A 27,809-nucleotide genomic window follows, 5' to 3' on the forward strand; every position below is an offset into this window, starting at 1 on the left:
CTACATTTCTTTAAACAAGGGACTGAGCATTCCTACAAGTATTTTTTCTCTCAGCTCCTTCCCTGTAGTCCAGGAGTTCAGACACCAGTGGCATTGACCAAAATGTTCTTCTGTGACGAACACTCTGGTTAGAAGGACTTCTCCTTCTCTCCCTGGGGATGTGCCAGCTTTGCGGCCTGGCAGTTACCCCTTCTTCCAGGAGATTGGCAGCTTCTGTTGGTTTCATGCCAGCTCCATCCTCTGGAGAATCCCCATTGCAATCCTTCCAGTGTCCTTCAGTTCCTATTACGATTTGACTTTCTCTTGGCTCATTTGTCACATCCACTTTCTTCATTAGATACATTGCATGCACTCATTGTGCTTTTATTTGCTTTTCTGTTGGTTCCACAATTTAATTGCTATCCCCAACTCTGACAGATTAATACAATACTGTCAAGCAACTTCTGCAAATAACTTTTTCACATGGAGTTATCCATGCCATTGTTCCTATAGACAAAGGAAACAATGCTCAGTATTGTCTCGGGAACCATAACGTGAAGACACAATAAAGTCACACATTCTGTTCTGATTGCAGCTTTGCAGGGAGAACAGGTTACTGCCGAGGGGCTCCCTTTGGTTTCTTTTCCCACTCTACTCCCTACAGATCTGCCAGGATAACTGCTTGGGCAAGCTAGCTGAGAAATAAATACATATATAGATATTTTTAGAGTGTTTAAGCTAACCTAGTCATTTTGACTGAAGTAGATTATGAAGCAATTGCTGGAGCTGTGATGGCAGCAGATCTCACAGGGCAGTGATCTTTGATAGCTGGGACCAGTAACAGCTTTGCTTGAATCAGCTGCAGAAAGACCAGGACTGCTGGCTTCTGTATCTCTTGGCACTGAAGAAGCAACAATCAGGTTGACTTTTTGCACCCTTGAACTCTCATCCTCTTCGTCACATCTGTAAGGTAAGATATAAAATGCCTTTCAAGGCCATCTGAGTAAAGAACTAGCATTCTCAATGTTAAAACTGCATTTCTACAGTGGTATTCCCTTCCAGAGAGCAGCAAGAAATACTATGGTCTAGGGTTCTACTTCTTGAAGGGTTCCTCGATGAATGCCATTTATGCTAAGACACAAAAATAGAGTCTTTAGAACACAAAAGCCACTTTAAGATGCATGAAAAAATGAATGAAGAAATGAAATGAAGTATTAATCAAATGGAAAATATAGTCAGCTACTAGAACTGCAGCACTTCTGAGAGATAAGGAACCTAAATAACACGATCTTTACTGAGAAGTGAAAACTTTCTTACTTCAAAGATTTGCCTTAGACACACTAAGACTGCAAGTTTGAGACATCCTTTCTGTAGATAAAAAGGATATTTAGTTCCACTGGCACTCAGCTGAAAAATATTGCTGAGGCAAGTCACATCAATATTACGTCAAATGACAGAGTTGGGGGGAAAAAAGTCTTTTGGGCACACAGATGCTGAAGAATGACATATATGCTTGAAATCTTTTCTGTCCTTCCTAACTCCATCATTTTAACTGGTAGCAGGTATCACTGCATTCTGCAAGCGCTGCCTTGCTCACCACAGGTACAACATTACTATTGCAGCTTGGAAGATATCTACATTGACTGGAAAAAATGTGAACCTCTGTGCACACCTTTTGATGTCAGGGTCATAAGATCTTCTCTAATGCCAGCTGGAGTATTCTAACCGATTTCAGACCTCAAAAGAAGTACTTTGGGAATATTTTGTGTTTACTCTTGGACAAACACATCAGAGAACCTGGGTTACTTACAAAACAAAGAATTTATGAATTATCCTAGTTCCCAGTAGTCTACTGTTAGGAAGACGGAAAACTTGATACAAGCACTGTTTCCTTTGGGCTCAAATTTGAAGGTGCAAGAAAGTAATGCTGTTGCTTTTTTGACAGTTAGTTACGAGAGGAAATCTCTGCTGTCTGACTTAGTAAATGAGCTACAATCCTGCATAAAATGACCAAATCTGTGAAAGGCTCAACAGAATACTGAATTTATCGGTTGTATTTTCCACTGTAGTAACTCTATGATACTTAACTGCTTTGGTATGTAGAGATCCCTTTCCTTTTATTGAGTAGCATTTTGGAAAATATTAAGGGGGATGGTGGAATGTGTTTTACCCTGTGTGCCATTTAAAGACATAACCTCTATTTTAATGTGGCATTTCAAATTTAGCATTAATGTAGGGACACACCAGTTCAATGATTTAGTTGCTTGGTTATATTGACAAGTAAACGGACAAGTGAGGAACAACCCCCTTTCTGTTTAACTGGGGATTGTTAATTACTGCCTGTTTCAGCTTATGAAAATGAACTTGGCTTTTTCTTTTGAACTGGGTCTTTAGAAGTTCAAGGTGGGGAAGTACAGTGTTTATTCAAGAAGGCTGTGAATCTGTGTACCTCAGCGAGATTATCACTTTGCAACATTCACAGATAGTTAACGAAACAAATGGTTTAGTAATGCATGAGTTGGGTTCTGCAGTTTCTTCCCAACAACCAGACCTGTCCTCTGATAATCTGTCAACCTTGTGAAAGAGAAGCCTCTGTCCTTCATGTCTTCCCCCCCCCCCTTTTCTTTTTTCTTGCAGGAAATGTAGAGGAAATCTAAATATATAGTACTTGTGGGCTCTAGTATTGAATCGGATGCCTTTAATAAAGGATCTGAATCCTTTGTTCACAAGTATCTCTACTGAAGATACAAGTGTCCAGAATCTGTTCTGTTTTGTATTTACCTGAGGAAGAGTTTGCAAAATCAGGTCAAAATTACTAATAGAAAAGTAAGCTTAAACTTATTTTCTCGTGGCACCTGATAAAATATTTTGCAGAGTTGGTCTTAAACAAAAAACTCATGGCAGACACAGCAGTGCTGCTGGGACAATTCAAATGCTTGAAGTCTTATGAGGAGCTTTCCTATGGAAGGATTTGCTATATCTAAATATTACTCAACATATCATTTCCCTTTGTAATAACATAGCAATGCTCAGGTCTCATAACTCATGATATAGTCCACAACTGGTAAAAATGCTTTATTTACTTTCTAATCCTAACAGGAAGTGAAACATCAATATGCATTACTTTGGGACTAATAATTTCTGAAGAAATACTAAAGTTGTATGTTTGTACCCAAGATAGCAAGAGTTGCAGCTAAATCCTATATATGTTTGGAAGGTAAATTGAATAAGGAAAGGGTGGCAGAAAGGATCAGATGTTTGGGTCTGGGGTTAGTCTGTTCTGACAGCTGCCCCACCGAGCCAGGTACAAACAGGTACCTGCTCACATGGACTGGTGATTCATGGTGAGCTGGATGGGATGCTAGCCAAACCCTGTGCTGTTGCCTTCACAAATTACCATACCCCAACTACACTGCCTGTGGGATCAAAAAGGCCCAGGGAGAACTCTAATTTTTAGCTAGTAAGTATGATGGTTCAGTTTGTAGACAAGATAAATGAATTCATCACATGGGATGATTACCTAGATAGCCTATCTAAGTCTAAGGTTTAAAGAAGTACAAGTATTTCGAGTAGAAATTTTCTATCCTCAAATAACTATATATATAAACTCTAGCTGTTGGAACAAGTGTGTTTGTACACATCTCTTTCCCTCTTTTTCCTTTTTTTTGGATTGTATTGCATGTGGGTTTTTCTCTTCTGTAAAGTCAAAACCAACAGATCAAAGCATTTGCCACATTCTGTCCTCCCCACCTTTTCTCTTCCTTTTTTTCAAAAGATACAAGAGAAAGAGAGAAATAAGAGTATAATAAATTCCAGAACAATTTTTGAAAGTTTTTAATGAATGATTACAAGTAAATGCAAAACAATTTGCTTTGATGTCAAAATTACTTTGAAAATTTCAAAATCAATTTGAAATACTTTTTACATTTTTTTTGACCAGTTCTTAAACTCGTGTTTATATACATCTTTTAAAACCTTTCCAAACTCCAAGTGAGCTGAGTGAGTGGCTCAAGTCATTGTGTGTTCTCTCGCCATTTCCTGTCAGTCAGGGTAACTCGTGATCAGGCCTCACAAAGTGGTTATGGCTTTGCGTGCTCCAATTCTTGAGGGGCTATATTAAAGTATCATTAAGGGTCCTGACTTCTCAGAAGACTTGCAATGAACTTTTTCTAAGATTCCAACTCTGTTTCAGTGGTCGTGGTTGAAAACTTGACCTATAAGTATAAAAATTTCATCAGAACATCTCTAAAATTGGAGGAGTTTCACTGATGTTACTTTGCAGTATATTTGAAATGCCTGAAGATAATCCATACATGCCAGTTACAAGCCTTTTAAATTGCCAAGGAAAACAACAGTTTGATTTGCAAGCCTTTTTCTCATGATATTTTTGATTAAAGGTTATTGTGGTTTAGCAGAACACTGCATCATCCAGCAGCAGTATGCTTTCCACAAATACCAATGCACGTAAAACCTGCTCATAGTACAAAGATCCTGCTACAGCCTCCGATTAAGAGCATGAGAATTTTTATGCACAGATAGATCTGAGTTGGATCATACAGAGAGTTCAAAAGAAAAACAAAAGTTTCATAAAAAGCACTTAGTACATATATGGATAGAATTCAACCAGGTGCAAGTTTGCAACCAAACTTCAAATACAGGATAGGTAAGAACTGCTATTTTGCCTGTAGCAGGTTGGATTGCACATGCCATCTGCAGTTTACATGGGTTCCTTTTTATTTAAAAAGCGCGATAGTAATAGACAACTTCTATTGAATTAGGGTGCTGGTAGTTCAATGGGCAAACGAGAAAAAAATCTCTAGCCTACAGATTCCATTGTTCATCTCTACACTCCAGAAATATTTAATGTTGTATGATTATGAAGTAGTAAAGGGAAACAACAGCACATGAGAGTGAGTTTCAAAGTGGGTACTTGGATTAAGTGAGTATTAGGCTACCAGCAAAAGACCCAGTACATTCGGTTTTTAACTTTTGTTGCTGTGTCGCATGATGACATTTTGCATGTTTGTTCATATCTTGCTTGACAACACTTTGGATTGTGGGTATGGGGTCCATTTTCTGAATTTGCAGTATGAAAGTAGATGTCAAAAGCTAAAGAAAAATGATGTGGGCTAGTTTCCAAAATGGCTCTTCCTGGGCCTATACCTTTTAAGCAACTGTACTCAAAATAGCATGCCCCACTGTGACACAAGGCCTCTCAAATTAACAGTCTCTGAATACTGGCATTCAACAGACTTCTATGAGTTTGGTTTTTTGTTTGTTTGTCTTTTTTTTTTTTTTTAACCTTTTGTAAAGGATTATTTATTGCCTGAGCTTTTAGAACATGGAAAAAACAAGGAAAATAAACTATTTGTTAATCATCTCAGTAGCATGGGAATTTAAACAAATGTTACATAAGCTTGCAAGCAAATGGTCAACTTCTGAACCATGTGTTTAGCTAGTGAACTTCTGGTTCTCTGGTGATGTTCTTTCATGTGCTTGCTGAGGACATGACTATGCCTGCATTTCTTCTAAGATGTTAACTTAAAAGCGGCATGAAGCTGAAGAAAAGTTGTCAACTCAGAGATTACAACTATTCTTCACTATTCCAATGACATAAAGAAAAGATCACTTCTTTCATGAGGAGAAATGAAAGTGTTTGACCATATGGATATGCATCCTATGCTTCGTGGCCTCGTTCCCATGGTACCTGAATTTGACAGAAAGTGCTGCTCAGTTGTATCCTGGCTTTTAAAGAGAACACGTTGTGCTTCTGGTTTTACATCCTGTTATGAAACAAACACCAAGCTTTGAATTGGGGGAGCCAACTTGTGTTTGCTTTGTTGCTTTACTTCTTATAATCCAATTAGAGTGTGCACAGCCATGTCTCAGTGTGTCAGGAAAGGGCTGAAGAGTTGGGCCTGAAACGCTCTGTCCCTTGTGCTAAAGCTGCGAGGAATGCTCCCGCCAGCAGGAGATCTTTCACAACAGAGTGATCTGTAGCAGCCACTGTAATTCATTTTCTGGTATGTCCTCCCCTGCCACTGCAGTCTTCCCCAACAAGATGCAGTCCGTCATAGCATGAACTGAAGCTCCAGCAAAACTTCTGCCAGGCCTGAATAAGTCCACATAATGCACAGGGCCCTCACCTAGTATCAAGCTGACAGTCGGTCCTCTCATCGTTTCACTGCTTTCACACCAAACTAGTTTGAAAGTTGGTCTTGGCACACTACCGTAGACTGCAGTCATGCCTTGCGTAGACACCGTGCAATTCCGTCCTTATGGAAAGTGTTCCCTAGCGATCTGGAAATGCAGTAGTGGTTGCATGAACACCTATGTGCTCTTTGACTTCAAACAGTACATCTCTAATAAATGACACTCAAAAACTGTTTCAAAGGTCCACATGACTAGCAGGGGAGAGTTTTTTTTTTCAGAGAAATATAATTTTGCAGGTTTTATATTATGCCTGAGTAATGATTTCTAAATGCTGAAAGTATCCAATGCTGAAAAATGTGAAATGCTGCAAGTCCCTATTCATAAGGTTTTCAGCTTACCTAATCCTTCAAAAACTCTTGAGGAGGGGTTCACCGGAATTATAACTGTTGTAAAGACTGAAAAACAAAAATATGTCTATAGCCAAAATGAGAAATGAAATTAAAAATTGTTTTCCCTGAATGATATTCTGAATCCTGAATCTCCCATTCCTTTCTGAAGAGTCATTTAGAGTAGGGTAGGAGTAAAATTTTTTTATTTCTATAAAAATTACTCTTTAAAACCTACAGAGGTAGTAGGGAATGACAATCTGTACTTCATTTCATTTCTCCTTGTAGGTTTTGTTTGTTTTTTGATAAACAGTCAATGGGTGGAATGTTATGAATGATAACTCCTACAGGAGAGCTGAAGAATTAGGAACTAATGGAGAGGATAATATTCCTAGTGTGTTGTACAGAACTTTTCCCATAAGGGTTTTTCTTTCTGGTGTTTATCCCACTAACAGTAAATAACGTAAGTGGAGAGCAGTGCTGAGAGGACATGTGCTTGGGCTGCTGGCTACACCAAGCACAGCTGTTGGTATTTGCAGACAACTTGGCCCCACACCTCTATTCAGCATGTAGTCTGGAGGTGATGAGAAACTGCTGAGTTCCCTGCTGAGGAACAGAGGAGAGAAGCACCTTCTCCTTCACAGCTTTTATCTAAAAACAAGTTAATCAATATGCTAAACACTGATAGCAAAATACACTCACTTAGATGATGTTCTGAGGAGGTTTGGAAAGCACCATTTGTCCACAGCAATAGTGAGAACTTTGTCCAGGGGAAAAATTTATCTGTGGATGTGATAGAAAGAGCAAGGAGCTGAAAATATATTCGTATCTTTGCTTTGGGGGCAGGAGATACAAAACCTTGATGACTGAAGAAAAGCCTGTTCCCACTGATGCTCCCAAGTGTCTCTACCACGCTTCAGTAAAGGTGATCAAACAAGAATGGTCAGTGCAAATGTTCTTCTCTTTTGTACTGAAATGAAGACTGAATTTATTATGTTTTGGAAAATAGTAAAATGAATCTACTACCCCTGTTTACTACTAAATTACTTTTTTCATAATCACCTCTTGCTGCAAATGCCTCAACAAACCTACATATTTATGTAGTAGCTCTCATTTGGGGTAAAAGCGATGATATCAAATACTTTACCGGGAGTCTTTGTTTCCGACAAGTTACAGCATTGTGTCTAGAAGGACAAAGTGTAGAACAATCAGAGGTATAATTTTGCCAACAGAGTAATCTCCATCAGTACAGACAAATTTCTCTTTCCTTCATAATCTGATATCTTCATAAGAATAAATTCATACGTGTTTCTACCATAATCTGTCTCACCAATCAAAAGATAAATGTCATGTTCTCAACCTTGTCCATTTAGGCTGCACGCATAATCCTTTCTGAGGTATAATGATACTTTCTGGTTTGTTCTCAATTCTGTTCCTGATAATTCTTACCAATCTATTTTCTTTAATTCTTACTGAGCATTGAATTGATGTGACCTGGTCTTGAAAGAGAGTGACTGTGAGATCTCTTTACTGAATGGTAATAGCTAATATAGCTCCTGTTGATTAGCTTGTGTAATTAGGGTTGTTTTTAACTTTTTGGCATTTCCTTGCACTTACCAGCACTGCATTTCTTCTGCTATTTTATTGCTCAATTGTTCAGGACATCTCATGACACTGAACTCTTTATTAATTCTTTCTGGTTATCTTTAGTTTTACTTATCCTGAATCATTCTGTGCCATCGGTAGACTGTGTCCTCTTACCATTCTCCCCATTTTCTGCATAACTTGAAATATGTTGAAGTGTACTAGTCCCACACGCTCGGATCCAGGCGAGCCTGGGCGCTAAGTGGGTGAGTCACCACATCAACTGCTCCTGCTCTGGGAATAGCAGCGTTAAGGAGGAAGGGATGGAGTCTGAATAACAGAATGCGCTGCCTAAGAGCATGCAGCCGTTGTTTGCTTCCCAGAAAGGGAAGACTTAAAGACGTGAAGACTTTTACAGGAGTATCAGGCAAATACCACTGAGATTTATTAAGCTGTTGAATAGTCTCCCTAGAGAGCTGGTGGAAGATCTATTTGTCTTAGGTGGTTAAAGCTAAATTGCCCAAGCAACTAGCAAGTTTGCTACCAGGGACAAACCTGCGCTGGCAGGCAGATAGATGGTGTGACCAATAGATCTTGTTTCTCTTTGTTCCTTGTCCACCAGCTTTTAAAAGGAAATAGTGTCTGTAAGAGCTCAAATAGAAACTAGGCTTTTCCTCATTCTCATATACCTCCAAGTCTTTGTTTAATACCTCCCTCTGTTGAACAGATTTTTACATGCAGACAGCTGAAAAATAAGTTCAGAACTCATTGAGGAGCTAAAAGTATATTATTTGGCCGGACATTTTAAAGTAGTTCTTTTATGATAAAATTATTATAGAACACTTATCAGAGAACAGAGGAATGCAGCTGAGAGGGTATAGTTTGCCCTATTACTATGGATACACCATCTGTATGTCATAGAGCCACTTTAGTGGTGAATACTTGCTCTTAGCAAGAAAAGAATACTAAGACTCTGATTATAAGACCACCACAATCTAATCTGTCTCCTTTCCCTTAGTTTGTGGTTAAAATCTGTTGGCATACGGCCCACAACATATTGCCTCTCTTACAGCAGAGCAAAAGTATGCAGAAGTATTTCCTCTAACAATCAAAGCTTCAGTGCAAAAGTAGTGACCCAAATTAACTGTTTGGAAGAAAAAGGTTAAAGGTGTTCTAAAAAAGCATTCCTGACCAAACTGAAATAAATCAGCAAACTTCACCCACACATCCTCCAAACCTGCAATCAGCAATAATTTCATAGAAATAAAACAAATGGATTGCCACATTCCTTCATGTCTATTACACTTCTCTCTTCATTGCAGAAATTACTCAGAAATGAAAAGTTGGAAGGAAACTTGGCTGTTGGTAATAGTTTTATCACTTGTGCTGCAGCATACGTACTCTTTGCAGAGGTTTCTAGGATGCACTGTTTCTGGATCTAGTAAGTATCCTCAGGTCCTTTATATAAAAGCTGTAACACTGCTTTTGGATGTGATAGTAATGAAATAAATAGTAGTGAATTAGGCCTCTAGATAATGAAAATGTATTAGAGCTACAATTCCGTTATGTCTAACAAATTTTAGCCCCCTTCCAAGAAAGCAGCCTGATGTTTAATAGGAGCACCTTAACCTTACGTATAATACAGTTTACGTGCATGCTAAGGTGCTCTCTGGAAATGGAACTGACCCTTAAAATAGATTTTTAGATGCCCTGTTTAGGTGAAAAGTTCAATGAAGTGGGCCTTTAATGAAATTCTGTGCTTGGCTACAAAACAAACATGCAAAAACCATCTCCACCTTCAGTGTTAAGTGCTGTAAGACAGGAGATGGGCAATAAATGGATGGTATTTTGAAATATACAGCCATGAGAAAGGTAAAGCCAACTCTGGCTTTTTTTTACTGTAGGTTTATAAAGAAAGGATGAAGTCAGCAACTTCCTATTAAAACTAGAAAGAAATTGATACTTTTCCTTCACAAGTAATAGCTATGACAGGAGAAGAACAACTTGAGACTTGTCCAGAAGTAGAGCTCTGGAGTAGAGGTATGCTCAACTATGCCAGGTTTGTGTTAGATATGTATATATTTTTTTAATAAAAGCTTATTTGAATTAGGTTTTTCTTCAGAAGTGTTTTGCAAAAGATTTCTCTCTACTTCTACCTGTTTGCCAGGGATATTATTGTTTGCCAGGGAAGATATCTTTGACGCTGAGGAAAGTGGACTTGGAGAACCCTAGCCTGAAGCAATGGCCTGTCAGTCGTGAGAGTGGACAGTAGGAAAGGTAGCTGGTGAGACTGAAGACAAGACAGGAAGGTGTGCTTATGGTACATGTGGAATTAAAAACTAACAGGAAAAAATGAGAAGCGGAGGCTATCTAAGAGGAGAGGTGACAGTTTATTAGGAAAGAAACCAAGTAGTGCAGAATCAGTTCTGGTCATAATAAAAATAGAGTTCCCAAACAGGGTTTGGTTACAGGAAATGTTGCTGATTTGAGAGAGAGAAATAGAAAAAGCTTGGAAAGCGTTGCTGAGTTTCTTTTGCTCTGAGAGCTGGGCAGCACAGGACAGGGCCCTCTCCCAAGCAGGACTTTTTCAAGAATCTCTCTTATTTTCATCCTTCAGGAAGTGCGTACATTGTAATAGGAAACAAAGTGTTTTGGAAAGTAAAATATTGAATGAAATAAACCAGTGTTTTTACTTTCAAAGCAAATAAAAATATTTAACTTAGGGAGGCACTGTCTGCAGAATTCTTCTCAATCTCTCTAATACAATACACAAAGTTCATTTTACTGCTTGAAAACAGAAAATAGAAATTCGAATACACTGGAAGTGCAAAGATTTCAGCTTGACTTCTCTCCTGCTTCAAAAGTGTTGTGCTCCATGCCAGTGGCACTTTCTTGTAAACAATTTCTCTAAGCGGCAAATTATTAGCATTATCTTTTAACCATTAGCACAGAAGTAATGGCTGCAACAGACTGATGTAATATGATGATATAGTGATTGTGAATATAAGCGGTACCAAACAAAAATCGTAGTTATTAGGTGCTGAGTCTGTGATCTTAGTTTTGTGCCCAGGTGGGTGCAAACTTGTGTGCAGCACCCAGATTGGACGTGCTCAGCAAAGCCAAGCCCCACCGTGTCTTGGCCGTCTTCCTCCCCAGACCTTCGGCGGTCTCCCTGCTCCGGCAATGGGAGGGCGGTAGAGGTTGGAAGTGGACTCTGTTCCCCCCCACTTCTGCTGATATTGGGCACCCGCGTCCTACCGAAGGCTCAGGGTGGGACAAGGTGGTGCTCGTGGGAGGGCAGCTGATGGCAGGGAGGGAGATGGTGTTCTGCAGTTTGTGCCCCGCTGGAGGCGAGAGGAGCCATCCAACATCCTTGGTGGCACTACAGGGAAAAAGCCCCAGGGAAAGGTCCAGTCTCTTAGCAAGACGAGATTGTCTGGGAAACAAGGGAACATAGGGAATAGAAACCCTGCTGTCTTTGACACCACTGATATTTCTCTAAAATGTTTAATAGCAATGAGCTCCTCAGTAATATCACAGTACTTTAATTTATCAGAATCATAGAAGCATCAAATACTATAAGCATAAAATGGCATAATGGGGTCCACATTAAAACATTTATTCTTCCTTAAATTAAAACACCATGTACATTGCAGTAAAGAAGGAATTTGATTATTCATGATTTGACTACTTTAGTATCTGGGTTCTCCTGAGAGAAGCTCAACTCTCAATTACATTTCAGTTTGGTATAAAGTAATTACCTGTGAAAGAGGGTTGTTATTTCGGAAGCTGCTCTAAGGAATCCTCAGAAATCATGCTAATTCACTTTTGACCAAGCATATCCCTGGTGTAAATTACTTAAATAAAGATATATTGACAAATATTGCCCCCTATGTCAGCCATTCTTATAATATTGAAGAATGTTGAAGAATATTGAAGCTGTTATTTGTCTCTGTGAGTGTGACCTTTACTCAGTAATAACTGCATATGGCACTGCAGGTATCAGCTCTTACAGACTACAACTCAGACCATTTAAATTGTTTCCCTAGGTTCCTATATGTATACAAATAAGGTAGGGTGGTTTTCTGCCTACTCCCTCATCTCCCAGCCATGTATAATCCAGAGCATAGAGCTTGAAACTCTAGCAGTTTACTTTCTGCAAAATGAACATTGGTCAGAAGAGAGTGGGAGTTTGGCATTTCTGCTGTATTAATGTGCCTTTTATGGGGAGGAACTCCAGCTGTAACTGAAAAAAGCCTGTGTGAAGGATAAATGATAAGGAGAGAGATAGGTGGCAACACTAAAGAGCCAGAGGTGGAACAACTGGAGGAAGCGCATGTATCCGAGCAGCATCCCTTTAGGTATTCTCCACTTTCACCACAGTCTTTGTTTTAGTGTCCTTCTTACATTTCCGCAAGATTTCATTGGGTATTGTTGACATGGAGCCAATTAGATGTTAAAAACAATCCCTTTCCCCCAAACAATAAAAGCAAAATTTACAACAGGTGCAATGACACAAAACCATTGTCCTCCACAGAAGGCAGTAGATAGTGCCCAAAGCTTTGGCTATAAAGTATTAATGTAACAAAAACATTCTGGAATACATATGTGAAATGAGGCAATACTTGAGCTCATAAAGTTCCTGCACATTTCACATCCTTCAGATGATTTTTTTCTTAATCTGCATAGAAATAGCAGACTCAATGTATACGTGCTCTGCCTTTGGTGCTTATTTGAGGCAGGTAGTCAATGACAGCGTGGTAGCAAGGGTAAGAAATGCTATAATTTCCCTTTGGCATCAGCCCAGGTTAAGTTACTCTATGATTGTTCTATCAGTTTCCCTCATGTTGTAAATGTTCACTTTTGCACTGAGCTGAAGCTTGGCTTCAGAAAATTAGTGGAATAGGAGGTGAATTGTCCTTACTGCCGAGATTGAGAGTGGAAAAACAGATCTATGCTGTTCAGTTGTAGCTTTACTTAAAAAAAAAAAAAAAAATTTAAAATAAACAGATTGCATTGTGACAGATGTCATATCTAGCCATGAAAGAAGCAAGTAAATGTGGTATGTCTTATGTATGATTATAGCATAAAAAAAAAGTTTATTTGACTTAATGTCGTTATTGCCAACTCTGATTCCCAGCATTCTTCAACCAAACTGTTTCATGGTTTGCACTGTAACGGTTCATTGTTCCAAGGTAAACTAAACCTGTATTGGGAGTCTTTGTATCTTTATTAAGACAGATAATTTTTATCCTAGGATTTTCATGTGCTTCTACCCTCTGTGGCTACCTTATAAGTGAAAATACCAAAACATGACTAGAGAGCTGTTAGCTGTGGTCTTTCACACAATTAGGACCTACATGCTTATGCTACTAGAAACTGGTTTTCTGGGCTAGAATTTCAGTGAGTTTTCATATGTTGTAGTTGGTTCTTGTTACCTAAATCATTTGAGATTTGGCCATCCTTATTTTTATGAAGTGGCAGTGCTGCTTATGTGCTTGTACTCACTGCATTGCTCTTGCTATTTCATTCATATCAGAAAAATGCATGATATTGCACATCAGTAAGTTGAATCTTCAGTATCAGTTTTCTTGAGTGATATGTGATGTGTCGTATCTAGACTGTATCTACTATCCTACCTATAAAACTACATGCAGAAAATGTCCTTACCTTCTTCAGTGAGTGATTCTTTTGGAAAGGTGAATTTGCTGATGCTTAGAACAAGTGGGAGTCTTCTACCAAACAATCATTTCCTCTTCTCCCTTCCTTAATAATACTTAGTTCTGCACAGTTCTGTCCATCCACAGGTCTCAAAGCAGAGCAAATGTTCTCTTTTCCCAGTTGTTTTTTCCTTCTTGCATTGTCTCCCTTTTCTGGGTCTCCAGACTGTTTTCCTTATCTATTACTCCTCTTAATTCAAAAATAGAAAATAGAAGAAAAAACTGGTTAATTCACTACAGCAGCCATTTTTGCCACATAACATATTTTTAAAAAATTGCTCTTCACATCTGCACAGGCCTTCCTCTTGTGAGGCTGACTTCTGCTGCTGGTGGGGAAGGGTTGAAACTGTAGGGATGTTTTGTGGCCGATACCTTTAAATTGTGACACTTAGTACTCTCTCTCACTATGATGAGATGCTTTAATTAGGAAATGCACAAGAACTTTGATTACATGAAACATTCTTTCTACTCATAGCACAGGTGAGTACGGTGGAAAAGGTAAAACGATGGTCTTTCAAACATGAGGATACCAAAAAAATTATCTTCCACCTGTCCTTTGGATGAGTTGTAACCTCAGGATTTTGACTCCTTTTCAGAAGTACTTTGTCCTTTGTCCAAACTCTTAGTAGAACTATTTCTATCCAAGTTCATAATGACCATCAGACCAGCCCCTGCAATGAGCTCTTTCAAATACACACAGTATTCCTCATTATCTCTCCTGATTTTACTGTGAAATGACTGCAGTTGCAGCAGTCAATGATAACTGTTCTTCTGCCCCAGATAGTTTCCTTCATCTGTTGGCAGAATGAATCTTAATATAGGGCCCAAGTCGGAAGGCTCTAAGGCAGCTACCTTTAGGCCAGTTACTGGTATTCATGCTAGCTCAGATATGGCCACAATGCGCTGCAGCCATTGTACAGATATTCCTTTACAGCCTTCAAGCTATTAGCACTCACCAATGACAAAACAATTGTGCAACTGGGGTCTGGAAGAGAACCGTTGTCTTGTGATTCTCCTCCAGAGTATTTGTTTGGAGGTTGCTTAATTAGGTATTATGTTGTCTCACTGTTACTTTTCTCAGCAGGTCATCATAAAGCTTCTCATTCATACAGGGAATTAATAACCCAATTGAACTATGTGGCATCTTTATCTTTTTGATTCAGACACATAGTCATAACATTTCCTTATATAGCAATATTCTTGGACTACATACATCTGCTGCTATCAGGATAACCACCTTGTATGGTTAAATAGAAGATAAATAATGTCTGTTGCTAAATAAAGAAGAAGAGTAGAAGAAATGAGACCAACAATAGAGCTGGTATAGAAATTGTTACCATAGCAATCTCTTTAGATGAGCTAGAGAATGCTTAATTGCCAAGCCCATCATGGTATGGTTTATAACTTGATTACTCAACTCACAGAGGGGAAGTAGTCTTGGAGTATGCCTCAGAAATCCTGTTCTCATCTGGGCTCCAAATGTGAGCAGCCAGATTCGGCTTGATACGATTAGGAATAGCAGAGATGTTTTTGTCTAGACTGTGAGTTCTCTGGGATAGGAACCAGACTTTATTATTTGGCTGTGAAGCACCTACTTTGAGTGGTGTTCCTGAGCATCTAATATAAATAATGACTTGGAGACAATGGAAACTAACCCAACATAAATCTGTGCAATGGCGACCAAACTACTGGAGGTTACTGGGAGGGTTTTGAGAGCCAAGGCCGCCATACTGATGTACCATGCTAACTTATTATGTGATGTTTTCTTCCCTTGTTCTGACACCTATAGTCTTGCACTGTTCAGAGCCACTCTGAATGCTGCTCTGGGGCTCATTTCTTATCCTCCATGTAAACCAGGACATCCCTCAACAGGTTCCTACTTTAACCCTCTCAGATAAATCTCTCTTTCACAGTCTCTCCCAGCCTTGCCTTTCTGTATCCAGAGATCAAATTCTGTCTATAGCAGATCCCTAATAACATCATCTGTCAAATAAACTCTGACATTGCCTCCTATACTTGGCAGATACTGCACAAAAGTCCACAACACTGTCTCATCCCTTTCCCTTCACACCCTCTTTAATACTTTCCCTTGCTTATATGGTTACAGAAAATATGCCAGTGAGTAGCCTGCAGGGGTGCTGTCAAGGAGATGATTATATTCTCGGTTTCCATGTACATCCTGTCTCGTTGTATCCAGTTGACTGTCTTTCAGTGTGTGTTCTTCTGGGGTATGCGTTATTCTGCACTGGTTCGGCACCTAGTGCAGCTGGGCCCTGACTGGTTGCAAGTGTTCTGGGAATATGTGTTACAAATGACAGACAAACAACATCCTTTATAGGACAAGTAATATTCAGCCTTTATGTGAAATTTCAGAAAGAGGCTGTTTTACTCTACAGTGGAGATGTATTAGATTTATTTAAATGCAGTCTGAAAAGTTAATAGGAATCAGACTGGTTGGCCCAGCTTGCTGACAAAGGCAAATCAGTCTTCCCTAATCCACTGCAACAGGATAGTAAAGAAGAGCGTAATTCTGAAGTGTCAGTTAAGTTATTAATATACAGTCAAAACACAGTGGTGGTGATTATTTATGTGGTGGCATGGGGCAGAAATAATCTCTGCAGCTGATGCACATTACGCACATCTCACAGAGTATGAAGTACGGCACTCTCCAGGGTTTCTCTACCAGAGCATGCTCAGCTGCTCATAGCTTTTTATCAGCACCTTGAGTTATCTGACCTCTGTGGATTTTTGTAGTTTCAGTTAAAAGAAAAATTTCTGCTTTGTTTTGCTTGCTAGATATTGTAAAGTTCCAACAATCAAGGCATGCCACCAAAATTGAAACAACTTTTTACATCTTTTGCATCATTTTTTAACAACACTTTTATATCTTCTGGACTCTTCTTTTGTTACATCAGTGAGTGCAGAATTCACTGTAGCAGTGGGAGTGAGTCCCACCTGTGCTAAGAGCACATGTGCTCCATACCAGTTTACTGCTTTCACCACCTGCATCCATGTTACAGAGGAACATCTGGGTGCTATTACAATTATAAAAGGTGCAGGTTTTATTCTCAGTGCAGGATTGGACTCCGATTTCACAACCTTCCTCGAAGAGTGAAGCTCAAGTAAATACATCCTGTCCCATTTATAATCAACATACACTTAACATCAATAAAACATAATAGATCTTTATGTTAATTACATAATCATCTTCATCAAGCATAATTGAGGCAGTATTAATAATCACTGTCACTAAAGAGTAAAGGCTATGAATTCGGTCATTATCATCTGGGAGAGGAAAGTGCACTTTCTGTTCTTTTCTTTTTTCAAATAGCAAGTTGGCTGTGGATTTCTTTATCTCACAGAAAGAGGAGAGATGAGAGGCATAAGACTGACTGGTTCTTACTGACTTGAGTTGTCACACACAACAGAAACAGGCACTATTCATAATCCTTCAAAGTTGTTTATAGAACCAATTCCTTCCCCTCCCCACTCAACTAACAGTAGAAGAATGTCCACCCTCCCTGGTTTGCATATGGGGCTGAGTATCTGCATGTGTACAGAGGTAGGAATCCACTCCACAACCATGGCCAGATCCAGGGACGGACCACGAGATAAATGTGTGGAAGGGGACATGGAATGGAGAAGGGAAAAGGCAGAAGCAGTTTAACAAATTCCAACTGGGAAGGAGTATGAAGCTGTACCTGCTGCATGTGCTTCCTGCCTCTTTACGGCCATGTTTTAGAAATGTGAGAGACTGTTACTTTGCCAGCATGGACAAGGAAGCAGAAATGTGACTGCAATGTGAAATTCTTCAGGCATTTAGCTCGTTTATGAATGTGTTCACACCATTCTATCAGTCAGGCATTGCTAAACAGGTGGGGCCATTTCCTCCTGACATGCTTTCCTTGTTTCCTCCTCATACTAGGAAACTTGGACCTTTTACTTCTATGCATTTTTAATAACCATACCCAGAAAAGACACACGCAGTTTGTGCAGTACAACTGTGCATTTGCTGACTAATAGATTAGTAAAAACAGCATATTATATGTAGGCAGAAGCTAGGTTTTATTTTACTTCTTGAAAGACTGTATTTCCAAAGACACTAGAAGCACGGAAAGCCACTAGATGATCAAATCAGCGATAACCTACCTGTGATATTGTGTCACTACAGGGAGAGAGATGTTCTTTGGAAACACCATTTTTTTTAATGGAAGGATCAAATCCTGAGTTTGCAGAGATGTCTGTGCTCAGGCTGAGTAGATACAGTATTTATAGTTTGGCATAGATCTTGTTTTTTCCTCACTAATTTTCAATTATGGGTTGTCTTATGCTGAAGATAATGCTAGTCATAGATAGTATATCTATCTATCTATCTGTAATATACTATAGATAGTGCATGTATTCTGCTTTCAGATGTGTCCACCCTTCTGAACTGTTTCAGCTGTCTTCCTCATTGCAAGGTTTTAGGTATATCATCCAAACATCTGTCTCTCCTTCCTCTGTATCCAATGATAGTGCTCTCTGCTAAGATACCTACCTTTATATTGTCTAGGCCTCTGGCTTTTCCGCTGCCTTCTGTCTCTTGGACATCTTACCTTCATTCTTGTTCCAAAACATGGATTGTGTTGTATTTGTATTGGATGTGAAGGGAAGGTTTCTGTGCTTGAAAGAGTATCTGTTTATTTTTCAGTTATATCAAGTAGGTCTACATCGGTTATATGTAATAAAAGGTATTACCCTTGCCTATGAACTGTGCCTTAGGTTGTCAGGGTTCTAGTGACACTATTTTCATCCTAATCAGGTTCAGCTGTAAATCTTAACCAGAGCCTTTAATAAATATCTCTCAGTTAATTTCTTCAGCTAAATATCTCAAAAACAGAGCAACTTCCTCAATGTAAGTCCATTTCATCTATCTCCCTTCTCTGCTCAAATGTTCTGATTACTTGCACTGCCCATAAATTTGGCCTGCTCTTTGAAGGCAGAATGAATTCCTCCTCTGACTTCTCCGCATCTGTCATCACCTCCACCACACTCAACACCTGTGATAATGTTCAGACTCGCTTTAGCCAAAATTCGCATCCCTGGTTGCTTTTGTGTCTTCCACCTTTGCTAACGCAGTTCCTTTCTATGTGGCTTTCTGTGCTTCCACTTCTTCAGATTCTAGTATGTGCAAGGCGGTGCTGGCTAGATCCTCTTATATACAGGAAAACATAACCACATCTCCCACGTCCTCAAACAACTCAGATGGCTCCCCATTGAACTTACAAGCTGCTTCAGAAATAGCATTTCTTGATTTTCAAACTGTCTTGGGGTCATTCCAGCCTTCTGCATGGACATCTTCCTTTTCTCCCTGTTTTCCTCAGTTCTGCTAAGAGGTCTGTTCTCTATTCTTGTAGTCTTACATATTCATCTTCTCTACAACCTTTTCCTCATTTTCTTTCTCTATATATATTGTGGATTTCCATCCATTTTCAGAAGGTTTTTCAGCATTGATGCAAATAAAACCAAACTCATTTACATAATTTTCTTTCCATCTTTTTCTCGGGATTTCTCTCTTGGCTTTACATTTCTGAAGCTTCAGTATTTTCACAGTAACACCTATTTTTATGAAGCACCGCCTGGGATATGGCTGTAATGAAAAAGGGGATACAAAACAACTTGGTTTTGGAGATAGGCTGGTGAGGAACATCTTGCTTAAGCATATGGAAGTTGCATTTCTCGTAGAGTGCAGATGTGAAGCTGTAACAGCATGGTTGTCAAGGTAGCTCCCCAGCAATATTATTAAGAACTTTCAAAACGTCTCTAAAAAGTCTCTCTCTTCTTTTTAATGGAAAAGTTCATTATCAAATTAATGAGAAATGGCACTCTAAAAGTGCTTTGCTGTAGCTTCACTATGTTCCCATTTCAGTCCTTAGTAAACTATATAACTTTAAGTGGAGAAGTGTTACATTAGAAATGATGCTTTTGATGAGACCACCCTAGAAATCCAGGGCAATCATATTCTAAATTATTGCTGTTCCTTGTGAATTAGATTGAGGATGCAAATGGTGTGCATGAATGTGCTGTTTTAGATCAAGAATCATGGAATCCTAATCAGAGAAAGTTTGAATGAATTTAAAAAATAGGAGCTCTTAGTTGGAATAAATGTAAGAACTGAGCCACAATTTGAGTGGGTAGATTTTGGGGGTAGGAGGGGATGTGGATTTTGTTTGTAAATAGAATTTAATTTCACCCGCTGGAGGTAGAATTATGCAATTAAACTTTTAAAAAAGCTTCTGGCACAAGGATATTGCAGCACTGTAAAAAAGAGAAAGGATATTTCACACCCAGAAGTTATCCATATGGCCACTGACCACATGTTTGGTAGAGATGTGAACAATATGTCATTGGTATTTACAATTCCAGGTAGTTTTCTTGTATGCCATAAAAAGTAAATACTTAAGCAACAGTCTTTGCTCTGTAGATCTTTAATGGGTGTGGGAAATTCTCTTTATTTAGCCAGGAATGCCCATCATTTGCTGTCTTGGGAGATGTGTTGGCAACAGATGGGATCTCAAGAGCATTGTTTCACTGGTATTCTGATTGTTAAAATGCAGTTCATTTCGTTCCCTTTTTTCTTTCCTGCAGTGGTGAGAGGAACTGTGGAAAAAAGAGGGAAAAGAAAAGAAAGCTAGAGAGAGAAAAAGGGAGAAGAAAATGAGATTTGAAAGAAACTATGGGATAAGAATCCCAAGAGAGGTGTTCAGAAAAAGGGGGGGGGGGGAATTGAGAGCAATAAGGTTGGGTGGAGAATCCTGGCAAATACTCAGCACAGACAGGGTACAGTAATGGCAAAAAGGGAAGAAAAAACAAAAACACACTGCTCTGACTTTGGTGATTTTTTTTTCCTTTTCTTCTCCCTCTACATAATGTGACAGGGATTAGTAAACATGGCATAATAGAAAACATACTGTGGGACCCTGTTAGCAGAACTAAATGTAACAGTGCAAGACATGGCACTGCCAGAAAGTGACAGCTGACTTGGTCTTCTGTGCAGCTGGATCCAGGACTTTAGCACAGATAAGGTACCATGCACAAAATTTTGGTTAAAAACCTTTGATTTCATTCTTTTGGGGGAATTTTATTTAAGGATGTCCTGGGAGGATGTTTGGAGATTCTGTTGTTGTTCAGAGTATGGCATGCTGCCCACATCTGTGTGAGGTTTTTCAGCAGGACCTTAACACTTCCAAACAGATGTTTTAAGAAAATGACTTTTCTGAAATGCAATATGCATAGGTCTGACTGTATTTTTGTTACAGATGTCATACAGATTGACATGTTGAACAAGGAAGATAATGTTTTGAACCTAACTCTAGAGATAATCAAGAGCATTAGTTTAAAAATCCTGTCAACCTCTTTTTCTTGTTTCTTGCTCATAATCCTTGTGGGAGGAACCTTTTCCCCTCTCTCCACAGAAGAAGTTAAGAGCAAAAGTATCAGGCAAAATGAAAAGAGATAATACTTGAGCTAATGTGAAGGTGGCCTCACTATTTCAAACCTGTATCAGTTGTACAGAAAATTATCCTTATGATTTCTGAATATGGGAAATGATTTGTGGACACCCCCAAATGCAATCTGACCTTGTCTGTTGAATTGATTTTCTTTTTTTAAGATTCCAGATTATTGTTCAAAACATGCTAATAATTTGTCTTTTTTTACTCCTCCAAACCTGTTCTGTAATTTGAACCTCTGGCAACTATTGAATTTGAATATGAGTATTACCAAAACTCTAGTATTGTTCCTCTATACAAAGAAGGGAGTTCTGTATAAGACATACCAGGTGAGTGAGCAATTACAATGAAAAATGTGGAAAAATCATAATTCCGAAAAAACATCTAGTCTATCTGCTTTCTCTAAGGAGTGATCCACTCTAGCTTGGTTATTCCCAATAGGTGTTTCTTTAACTCTTTTTAAAGATGTCCAGTGATAAAGACCCCACAGTCTTTCAGGTCATCTAGATGCATCTTATTATATCACATCTTAACATTATAAAGATTTTCCTAATGCCTAATCTGAATTTCCCTTGCCCCAACTTAAGTTTATGGAAATCATATTCTTCCAATCCTTTTTGTATAGCCTTTCACATATTCGGAGGTTGTTACCATTCCTAACCCTTTTATCATTTTCTAGAGTGTTTTCCTTGGTCTATATTTCTCTAATTCATTCAGTCTTTCCATGCTCATGCTTTCAAGATCACTGGTCAGCCTCATTATCTTCACTATCCCCAACTGGTCTACAAATTTCTGAAATGAAGTGCCCAAAAGCAACTATCATACTCTGGCAAAGGTTTGCAAGTGCTCCGTAGATTATATGTCACAGATCTTTTTTCTTGTGCCTCTGTTTCTGCATTTTTTTTATAGTATTTACTTTTTTTGCAACAGCATGACATGGCTGACTTGTATCCCAGATACTTTTCTGCAAGTTTCCATCTGTCTGGTCTGTCCATGTCTGCTTTAGCTAAGCCATATTCTGAAGGCTCTCTGAAGGAGCAGTTCCATTCTGATATTTACAACAGGGATGGTTCATTTTTTCAAAAGCTTAGAGAGTAATGAAGTATTTTTGTGGTCATGCAGATTGAGTCATATCTGACTCCTTTCCTCTCCTTTCCCTCTCTATTTTTTACATCCCAAGGCCACCAGTGCTTAATGGTTATCACCCCTTGCTTGTTTCTGTCATGGTTTCAGAAAACTCTCCTCCTTCTCTGTGTCATGGTTTTGTAACAACTTGTTTCAGTTACAGTTGGCCATCTTAAACCTCTTAATGACTTTTGATAACATGAAAACTTACTACTTTGCTTTATGCTTTGCAGACAGGAGTCAATCAGTGTTGACAAACAATTAAAATAGATTACCCAAAGGAACTGAACTGCAGTACCTGTCAGTCATTCATTGCTAATAGGACTTCAGGGGAAATGCATGAGGACAAAGTCTTACAGGTTCTCTGCCATGGTGGTAAGTCTTTCCCCTGGAGCTCACATGGTTCTTGCAGGAGTGGGTGACTGGCACTGGCAGCCTGTCAGCTCGGGGATACTTCTCTGTGATCTTGAGAAAGAAAAACCTTTTTAGTAGGGAAAAGTAATCACTGCAAAAGTGTTCTTGCTTGCCCTTCTCTATTATTTAGGGGAGAAAAGTTGTCTGATAGTAGTGAATCACTCTGAAAGGTTTTTCAACACTTTTATCAATGCCACTTCAGTGGAAAACAGTCTCTTAAATATGGTGCCACTGTGTCCTCTTGACCCAGTAAGAACAAACCTTATGCTTATTTACCTTGTGAATCTCTTTCAACTTTACTAGCAATACATCCACCCTGAAATCTTGGGAGTGGTTGCTGTTACTAGAATAACACTCGGCTGTTTCTGCAGTTTTTTAAGATTGGAAGTTCTTGAAGTTCTGTAAAAGGTAGATGGTGGTTATAGGCAATCTTTCCTCCTTGAGCCTCATCCTGATATGGCTGTAATCTGCACTTAGCAGTTAGGGACATCTCTGATATATCTTACATTAACAGGTTGTAGCTCTTCAGTAAAATGTTTGCAAACATATTAAAATACTGGTTTTGAGTATTAAGTTGCCTTGCTGTTGTTTGGCACAATGACTGCTGTTGTGTTGTATAGACATGCAGCTTGCCTATACTAGCCAGTAGCTTGAATGTCAATACTGTTTGAATTTCAGCTGCATAACTTTTTTGCATCTGTACTGGAAAGTGGTTAATAGTGTGTCTCCAGACATAAATCAGCTTTTCATGCACAGGTCCAGCTGGAAGATCTATGATGAGTTAACAAAGTTGTATGCACTTGAAGGTGGTATGTTAGATAACTGTTTACAGTAACTTTTGGAGAATGTGAAGCTGAAACAGAGATCATCTCAAGAACTGATGGAGCTATGGGCATCCTACCTGGTGATCAAGGTCACCTTTTCTCTTACAGCTTGACACTTCTGGCAGCTTGTGAGACTGTGTGAGCTTAATTAAAGCCAGTGCAGAAATTGAAAGTAAAAAGGAAAAGAATTAGACAAGTGAAATATATCTTGTATTAGGTGAACATATGCTGATCTCATGACCATCTATGTGTGATCTGTAAATGGTACTGTGTATTTCTCATGGTGAGACAGTGTGGTGGGCGTGTGAAGGACCAACCTAGCATACAGTGAATGTGGATTAACTTTTATCTGGATATACAGAAGAGGCTTCCCTCAGTATGGATAGAAAAGCTTAAGGAATTCTTAAATTTCTAAACAATAAATGTAATAAAATACTTAATATTCCTGGCTTCTTTCTATTAAATTCATAGCAGTTATAAAACATAGGATAGAAGCTCTCTCACCGACCTGCTGTGTTGCTCAGTTTGAGTCATTTCACTTCTCTTTATCTCTGTTTTTCCTCAACTTCTTGCTCATCTTATCTATTAAGCTTTAAGTTTTTAAAACAGGAACTTTCTCTTCCTGTGCATATTTATCTTGTGCCTAACACAACGGCCTCAATCTTGGTTGAGGCCTCTTGGTGATATCAGAATACAAATAACAATAGCAGGAGCAGCAGAAGCAATAACAAAGTAGGTGGTTTAACCTTTGATGTTCCTTTCCTGAGACATCTTGAGATACTGGAATACAGTCAGTCATCCACTGATTTATTTTTGTGTCTGTGGTGACTTTGGGTTGGTGTATTGCAATACTACAATGACATGTCACCAGTGGTCCATGCCTTGGCCAGCTCTTTCTGTGACTGATCATTTTTTATTCCATGTAATTGCCTTTCATTTGCTGTTGTTGATTTAAAGGTGACCCCTAACCCTGCTCAAGGAGTGAACTAATGGATAGATGGAGGTCTGAGGTTTTCTTATTATTACTACACAGAGCAAGTGAATATTAGCAAGGGCTGGTACTGCTGCTCATCTGCACCTGCATGGAAGAAAAACTCAAAGACTAGGGTGTGGTGTCAGTGGGTGTATTTTTTTTTCCTGTCCTCCCTGCACTCTCCTCCAGCTGGTCCTTCATCCTGCTTTTCTCTTGCATTTCAGTTTCTCCTGTGCTCATTTCTATTGTGTGGAATTTGAGGTTTCTCAATACGCCTTCCCTGCCCCCAGCCTGCGCGCTCCCCACGGACCCGGCTTCCTCTCGCACATTCCGCGCTGGAGCGTACCACTGCGGAGGCACAGCGGGCTCGGGAAGAGTCCATCCCGAGCCTCTGCATGCCGGGCTTGCTCTGTCGCCGGCCTTGCCGCGCAGAGAGCACTTTCACTAGTGAAAATGCGAAGATAACAGTTCTCATGGTGCTGTGAATTAGAAATTCCTGAAATATTTCCAACATCAGCCAGCAGAAAAGCAGGGTGATAGAAAACAAATGGTGACAGGAAGGCAACAGGGAAATAGGGAAGGGAAATTTAGGGCTGTATAGGCTAAGGCAAAAAAAGGGAGAAAGAGAAACAATAAAGCCAGGAGACAGAAAAAAGACCAGCAAAAAGAGATGAAAAGCTGAGAAAATGTGAGGGTAAATCAAAGAATGAAAAAAATGAACCATGCAGGCTGTAAAATAAAAGAGAATGAAATTAAGTGCATGGAACAAATATTCGGGTAGTGATCAAGGATAGAGAGCAGATGCTGAATGTAAGTGAGAGCCAGAAACACAACAGGGATTAAAAAAACCTGTCAGAAGATTTGGGTAAATTCTTGTTCAGTTCCTATTTGGTTTGATTTGAGTAACCCATCTTTTATTTTCATTTCAGCCTGCCTACTAGGAATCTGCTGTATCCCACAGCAGATTATTTTATTGAGGGCTATTGCTGGAGTTTTGCTTCTTACTGACTTTTTTAATCGGTACTAATTGGGCCTGTCATCTGGGTAGGTCCGGGATATAAGTGTTGTGACCTTTGTGGGAGAGGGTTTCTTCCATCACTTAATGTGTTTATGTTTGAAATCTATGCTCAAACATGCAGTCATGCAAACCTGCCCGCACCTCTGTTTCTGGGAAGTCTCATTTTGCTGAATATCACGCAGTCGCTCCCTATACCCACCCTGTGAGGGGGGAAACCTGCAGGAAAGAGAGTCCATGTGCTCCTATGTGTAGCTTCTGCACTGGGAAGGGTTGTTATGTAACAGTTCAGTGCGGCACAATGAGCAGCAAAAAGCAACAGGCAGGAAGGAATGGAGACAAATACAAAAGTTTCTCCCTCAGAAAGTATTAAAGACAGATACCATATAAAACTTCATTTATGAGCTGCTCCCAGTTACAAACCATCTCTAGATTGGCAGCAGCACCTTTACCATACTGCTTTTAATAGAAACTGTCTTCCTTCGGTACTGTACTTTTCCATACAAGCTTGAGGGGAAAGTAATTAGTTTAATAGAAGCCACCCTCATTTTGAAGCAGGCCTTGATTTAAAGCCGGAAGTAATTAAATGTAATGAAGCCCTCAGCTTCTGCACTAGGATCAGAGCCATATTATTCACAGCCATACTTACACATCCTTGTTGCTAATGTGTCTCTGGCCTGTTTTTTCCAGTCACTGTGGATTGTGCTTTTAATTCCTGCTGGCCAGATTCTGGTACAGTGTCTGTAAGGTTAACAGCTTTACAATAATGGTCTAAAAACAGAGGGAAGGCTCATCTCGGGAGTATGAGATTTCTGCTTATGGTCTGAATGAGGTTTTGTGCTCTTCTTCTTTTATTAGTTTATGTAGCAGTGGACTATCAGTTCCCAACTCTAAACAAAAGTCTTTAAGGCAGTAATTCTGTAATTCCCTTTCAACAGCAAAATTAAAAATCAAGCTTGTATTTTAAAGGAGCTTGTATGCTGTTGACCACTTCTTCTCCCCCCCCGAATAATTTCATCACGTTTCTCTGGCTGTTTCTTTGCCCCTGGTTAGCCTGGTGTCTGCAGGGCTCCTTCTTCTGTTTGCACTGTTAGCGCTTTGGGGCAGGGAGTTTGGAAACTTCCTGAAGTCATTGGGAATTGTGCCATTGGCTTGAACAGGGACAGGCTTTTTAACCTTCTCTTAACTCACTGGTAACGGTAACCAAACAAACCTCCCAGTGTCCTTTCAACTTACCAAGATCCAAATATCAGATGTAATGTGTGACAGAATCCCAAAATGAGGGTCATCAAAACAATCAAATCATGCAGGAATGCGGTGGGATCCGCCCGCCAGTGTAAACAGCTCTGTGACCTCAGTTTCATTATTCTTCCTTTCTGATGTCAATAACTTCCCACCATAAAAGTGTACCATGAAATGAAAGGCATTTGAGAAGTCTGCCTATCAGCATGGCTCTACATATTCAGATGTTAAGTAGTAATGTATCTTTCAATAATGCATGCGTATACGTGTGTGTGTGTGCACTGAGGTTGCATACTGATCTTTGTAAACTGTTATTTTCAATTTTTAGAGTAGTCTATTAAAAACAGGATTGTACAAATAGGCTTTTGACAGCAGAGACTACTGGATGATCTCAGGAGAGCAAACTGAGCTATCTCCCCCTTCCTTCACATAGCAGACCTTGACTGGTTAGTCATATGAAGGGATTTTTTTCCATATTGCCATCATTAATAAGGCAAAAATACAACAGCACCACAAATTCTACTCTGTTTGTTCCTCTAAATTGAGTAGGCTGATTAGTTTCCCCTTATTGGTCTACCTTATAAACCACAGTAAGAGTTTCTTCATGCAATTACTAGAAAAGGATGCTCCTAATATTTTTAAAAAGCAGCATTCCCCAAATTACTCCATTTTTCCTTAGGCTGAAGAACTGGCTTAGCAGTGTGTTATAATGCTGGGATCAGCAACATTTTAGGAGTGGCCAGTACCACATTTTGGTATGCAGTACCAAACTGGGTATTTCTTTCCAAAGTTAGAGGAGAAGCATGCAAGCAGACCAAAGCTAATCACAACACCTTTCTCCTGGCAAGGCCGGGCTTCTAGCCCCTGCTGAATTGCAGATGGGTCAGCCGATAGGTGGTGCAGG

The sequence above is a fragment of the Apteryx rowi genome, unplaced genomic scaffold, assembly GCF_003343035.1.
Source record: "Apteryx rowi isolate R43461 unplaced genomic scaffold, aptRow1 scaffold_172, whole genome shotgun sequence".
Classification (NCBI taxonomy): Eukaryota; Metazoa; Chordata; class Aves; order Apterygiformes; family Apterygidae; genus Apteryx; species Apteryx rowi.